Source organism: Eptesicus fuscus, chromosome 4 (assembly GCF_027574615.1).
Source record: "Eptesicus fuscus isolate TK198812 chromosome 4, DD_ASM_mEF_20220401, whole genome shotgun sequence".
Classification (NCBI taxonomy): Eukaryota; Metazoa; Chordata; class Mammalia; order Chiroptera; family Vespertilionidae; genus Eptesicus; species Eptesicus fuscus.
In genome coordinates, this window is record NC_072476.1 from 20,050,838 (window position 1) to 20,056,837 (window position 6,000).

The following is a 6,000-nucleotide window of genomic DNA, read 5'->3' on the forward strand; positions in this document are numbered from 1 at the left end:
ATACAAAGAAGAAATATTAAAGGGCCTTATTTACAAGATGTTCTAACTCAGGACCAGAGAAAGTGCCCCCAGGGAACTGGGCACTGTGCTAGTACTTTTGCCTTAAAAGGTATTCCGAAGTTTCAAGTGAAAAATTGTAATTACCATCAGACCCAAGCTTCTGTGTAATGGCTAAACAAACAGGCAAACAAAAAGTAGTTAAAGTAGCATTAGTGTCAAGCCTGCCTTGCAATAATGTATTAGCTCACTCTGGCAACACTTACAAAAGCATGTGGATACAATATAACCCTCATGACCACAAATCCAGTCAGTGAAACATTATTACAGATGTTCTACCACCTTCTTGCAACTGTCTCTCCTACTGGATACTTTATGAGACAATTTTTCCCTTTTACTGAAAATGAAAAGGTGATGATGGAGGCTGTGCTAAACATCAGAAAGGTAATTTGATAATTTTTCCCGCCCCCCTGGACTTTCATTTTGAAATCAGATACATATGTCAACTGCCTCCTACAGTGCCCAGCCCTGCTAAGGTACAGGGTTCACCTCACCTCATACACCACCTCTGTATGGAAGGAATCAACAAAAATGATGTGAAGTCTCTGTCCAGCCAATGTGGCTCAGCAGTTGAGCTCGACCTATGAACCACTAGGTCATGGCTCAATTACCGGTCAGGGCACATGCCGGGGTTGCAGGCTTGATTCCCGGTAGCAGGGTGCAGGAGGCAGCCAATCAATGATTCTCTCTTCACTGATGTTTCTCTCTCTCCCTCTCCCTTCCTCTCTAAAATCAATAAAAATAATTCAAGTTAATGGACAGAATTATAAATATATTTACATATATATAAAAAAAATATAGCCCTAGCTGGTTTGGCTCAGCGAATACAGCCTCTGCCTGCGGACTAAAGGGTCCCAGGTTAGACTGCGGCTAAAGGCACATGCCCGGGTTGCAGGCTCGATCCCCAGTAGGGGGCGTGCAGGAGGCAGTCGATCAATGATTCTCATCATTGATGTTTCTATCTCACCTCTCCCTTCCTCTCTGAAATCAATAAAAATATATTTTTTAAAAAAAGATGTAAAGTCTTCAGGACAAATAGTTTCCCCAGAGTCACGCATACTGCCTGTGACATGCCCAGGACTGCAGATGAGGTCTTCTCAAGGGCCACATTAATATCTTGCTCCAAATTCAGGTATTCTCATAAAATACAAAGGCTCTGGGTTTTATTTGTTTTTGTCAAATAGAAAATTACTGACTCTCTCTTACTGAGGTTTATAAGTTATGTGAAATTAATTAATATTAGTTAATTAAACATATTGCTAAACTCATAAAAAAAAGAAAGCAAATTTCTTGTTGGGACAAAACTTCAAAGAAAATCACCTCGCTTAAAAAAGTGTCTCCTTTCTATTCTGTGTGTATGTTTGGATTAAACATGTATTACCACAAGCATTAATTTTTAAACTTCTGGATTAATATTTTAATATTTCTTCCTTCTAAAAATGTTATCCAAAGTTTTTGCTAGATTTAGAAACAGGTCACATTTTAGAGAAAAATTTTACTTCCAATCCTAAGATTCTGGAGAAAAATATTCTCATTAAAACAAAACACTTCAAAAAAAAACAACACTTCAAGATATAATCTAGAAAACAAGTTTCCAAACATCACACTTATTCTAGAAAGCCCATTCTAGAGTGAGGCAAATGGATACAGACATCTTTTGTTTCTAGCTAGTCCTTTACTGGAAAGCTCAAAACCTTCCAATAGTCACTGTCCCCATTCCCAGAATTGAGGTTCTAGTCTAAGTCTCTCCCAAATACAGCATTAATTTAGCGTACCCAAACTAGCAGGTTTTTAAATCAAAAAATTAAGAATTGTGGGACAATAGGGTTGACAACCACTATTTTTAATGGCCAAAAACTGACTGTATCTGAGGAATGGGAAGGTCAGAGCAAGATGAGCGAGGCCCCAAGCAAAAGGCACAGTAACTTGAAAGGAAGGCATGAGCTCTCCAGTGCCTTTAGATGGCAGGAGCCCTGCAAGTTAACATGCTCTCTGCACAACACACACATGAAAATAATGAAAACATTCAACCTCAATATGATCTGATTCTGAGTTAAACATTACATGACTATTTCCAGACTCGAGTACACAACAGATACAGACTTTTTTTTTTTAATTCTGCCCATGAACATGAATTATTCTGCATATTAGGACAAGATCCTCATTATGCAATCAGCTCAAAAGTTCAGTTCAGCTGAGGGTGAGAAGGGGGTGGGGAATTCCTGGAGAGCCTACAGAACAGGAGGCAAGATGCCATCAGAGAAGCAGGAAAAGATAAGCAAATGGCATAGGCTTCCAACCGCCCCTGCCCCCATTCACAGGCTCTATTTGAGCACTGTCCAACAGAAATATAATGGGAGCCACATATCCAATTTTAAATTTTCAAGTCGCCATATTAACAAAAGTAAAAGTAAAAGTGATATTAATTTTAATAACATACTTTAGTTAACCCAATACGTTCAAAATATCATCTCAACATGTATTATTTAAGCATAAAAAATTATGAGCCCCGCCATGTGGCACAGTGCGCATCAACCCAGGAACCAGAGGGTTGCCGTCCAATTCCCAGTCAGGGCACACGCCCCGGAAGCAGGTTCGATCCCGGGTAGGGGCGTGCAGGAGGCAGCCAATCAATGATGTTTCTCTCTCATCCATGTTTCTATCTCTCCCTCTCCCTTCCTCTCTCCCTAAAAAATCAATAAAAAATATTTTAACAAAATTACGAGATATTTTACCTTTTTTTTTCCCCTTTGTAAGTGTTTGAAATCAGGTGTGTCTTATTCGCCAAAATTCGGTCTACCCACATTCCAAGTGCTCAAGAGTCCCCTGGGGCCAGTGGCCACCTTCCTGGGAAGCAAAGGTCTTCTCGTTCAAGCAGATCCTTGCTCTTTAAATTATCTAAGACGGGTACCTCCTTTCATCCCTAATCATGGGGGTGGGGGGGGGTGGGGGGAAGACGGGGAAAATACCCAACTACCAATAAGTTCACCCAATCAGGGAGCAGGCACCACCTCTCGGGCCCAGCCAGCGCTTCCCAGCTTGACCACACCCCTGCGATGACCACCTCCAACAGGAAATTCGCGCTAATGGCAACTGACAGGTCCTCCTTCTCTAAGGGTGGGTAGAAGACACCTAAAACCTGGCAGTCTCCGCATCCACAATAACGACAAGAAACCATTCGCCGCGCGTCCTCGACGTGGGTCCCGCGCAAAAAAAAAAAGGGGGGGGGGGGGCCTGGGGGAGGGATTAACCCGAAATAAATGAGCCACGCACTCCGCGTGCATCCTTCCCGCCCCCAAAACCCAAAATACTGACTTAGGGAAACCGCGATGACCGGAACAGACACAAATAATGAAAAAGAAAATGTCTTGGAGTTAAATAACCAGAAAGGAGGTATCCAGCCAACGGAAATGCATGCTGGCACGGAATGGCAGGGAGAAGCAGCCCTTTTCGCCCCACTTCCCGGAGCCGCGCCCCCTCCGCCCCCCCACACCCGCCGGCTGAGCCCCCCCCCCCCCCCCCGCCAACCCGGGAGGAGGAGATGGGAAGGGGAGGGGAGGGGAGGGGACCCCGGGCGCGCGCGCCCACGTCGGCCCGAGAATCCGCGGCCCGAGTGGGGGCGCGCCCCCGGACCTTGCCCCCGCGCGGGCCCTTTGTGGCGGAGCCCCCCGCTCCGGACCCCTCCGTGCCGCCTCGGAGGACCCTGCGCCCGCCCCTCCCCCGCCCGGGGCCCGTTACCGGCCGCGCGCGAGCACGAGGCGGCGGCGGGCGCGCGCCCGGCGGGGGCACCGCGCGGGGGAGGGGCGGCGCGCGAGCTGGGCGGGCGGCGGGGGTGCGAGCCCCGACGGTGCCCACCTACCTGCGGGGACGGCCGCGCCGGCCAGCGGGCGGGAAAGAGGGCGGCGGCGCGCAGGGGAGCGGGCGACAGGGCGGCGGTGGCGGCCTCGGCGCTCGCTCGCAGCTTCCCTCCGCGACCGGCGGCGGTGGCGGCGGCGGCTTCCCGGCACCGGCGCAGCGCCCTCTGGCGGCGGGAGGCCGCGCGCGCCGCCGGGGAGACGCCGCCATTGGCTGCGCCCGCGAGCGTCGGTGCCAGGGGCGGCCGCGGCGCACGTCGGGCCGGGCGGGGACCGGGACCGGGGATTGGCACAGGCGGTGGCGACCCTCGGCCCTGCCGACCGCGGGCCTGTCCCGAAATCGAGTGCGCTGGGCCGCCGGGTTGAGCCAATAAGGAGCCAGATCGTGCCCAGGACACCCAGTGCTGCTAACTGCTGGGTAGACGTAAAATTCAAATTCATAAGCGACTTGTGCATTTTTTTTCTGGTCTGCGGCCCCGAGGTTAGCACCGCATCTAGCAGGGAACTGACCTAGTTTGGGTATCAGGAAGCCTCCCGGAGAGACTGTTTATTTAGCAAGTGCTATCTGGTGCTTACTACTCTGTGATTAGGAACTCTTTGGAGCCTCAAAACAACCATTCTTGTCCCCATTCTTATCGATGGGAGGGAGCACGGAGCTCATTGGCAGCTCTGGGATGGAAAGACAGCCTCCCACCCTTGGAAGGCCTGGCTCCCTGTCCTCCAGGTCCCAGCTCAAATGCCACATCTTCCACTGTATTTTCAACAGCCGGGTGCCCTGGGACTCAGCAGTGCTCTGAGACTCAGCAGTGGGCAAGGCAGAGTCCCCGCCCTTTGACCGGATGGAGAGTGGGGGTGTGGACCAAAAGGACACAAAGGAGACCAATGGGGACCGTGAAAAGGAAAGCAACTAAAGCAGGATGACCTGACCGTGGTGGGAGGGTTAAAGAGGGGTGGGGATAAGTCAAGGAAGGCCTCTGAGAAAGTGACAGCAGAGCTGAAACGGGAAATGTGCCCCACAGAGGGAAGAACAAGTGCAAAGGCCCTGAGGCTGTGACACTCATACACGCAAGGCCTCTCTGACCCGAGACTGCTCATCACTCAAGTCTCTGCTCAAACGGCTTCTTTTTAAAAATAAATAAAATTAAATTGACCTGACACACATTCATAGCAGGTTATTAAAGAAATAAAACAAACAAACAAAATTGACTTCTGGTTGCCTTGGTTTCCTTTCAGCTGGGCACCAAATTAGACATCTTAGTGAAGGAACCCCATCTCCTAGCACTCATCTTCAACTTTGGGGATGATTTCTCCTTGGCCCACGGGGTCTTTGGACAGCAGATCTGCACCTAGGCAGTAATAACAATAGTAGTTCTGTTTTATGAATAAAGTTCTCTAAGATCCTCAGCTGAAACTACCCTGCAAACATGACAAAAGTGTATTTTTAATATATATTCACATCCTAAGTTCCCTCCAAAGGCAAAAGGTGTTCTTTATTGTTACAAATACCACACTTTCTCAAGCTCCTCCAAATAACATAAGATAAATGTTATGGACTGAATGTTTGTGCCATTCCCCACACACACACACACAAATTTATATATTGCAATCCTAACCCCAATGTGATGATATAAGGAAGTGGGCGTTTGGGAGGTGATTAGGTGATGGGGGTGGAACCCTACTGGATGGGATTAGTGCCCTTGTAAAAGAGACAAAGAGAGAGATGATTTCTCTTGTGAGGACACAGCAAGAAGATGGTCATCTGAAAGCCAGGAAGAGAGTCACCCCAGACTAGATCCTGATCTTGGGCTTTCCAGCTTCCAGAACTGTGAGAAATCAATGTTGCTGAAGCACCAGAGCAGCGCGAATGGACTAAGTCAGTGAACATCTAAGATATGAGTAGTTGGTAGGATAGATAGCACAATGGTGGGAAAGGAGGGACTTTGGAGTTTGGAGAACACAGGTCAAGTTCCAACTCACTCCTTACCCATCTGGATGGCTCTGGGCCAGTTTCTTATATCTCAGAGTCTTAAATTCGTCATCTTTAAATGTGAATAATGATTCCTCTGGCATGGTGAGGAGTGAAAAACGT

General features: G+C 48.6%; 1 protein-coding gene across 4 annotated transcripts in view; it reads right to left on the reverse strand.

The window, feature by feature from the left end:
• Positions 1-4,050, reverse strand: part of ZC3H7A (zinc finger CCCH-type containing 7A) — a 35,976-nt gene extending 31,926 nt beyond the window's left edge. For 3 of the 4 annotated variants that reach the window (XM_054714740.1, XM_054714736.1, XM_054714737.1), the window contains exon 1: positions 3,917-4,050. The gene's annotated coding sequence lies outside the window, so the exon portion shown is untranslated. Of the gene's footprint in view, positions 1-551; positions 784-3,916 lie in introns of all 4 variants that reach the window. The other variant, XM_054714738.1, reaches the window with a different exon arrangement.
• Between the last annotated feature and the right edge of the window lie 1,950 nt (positions 4,051-6,000).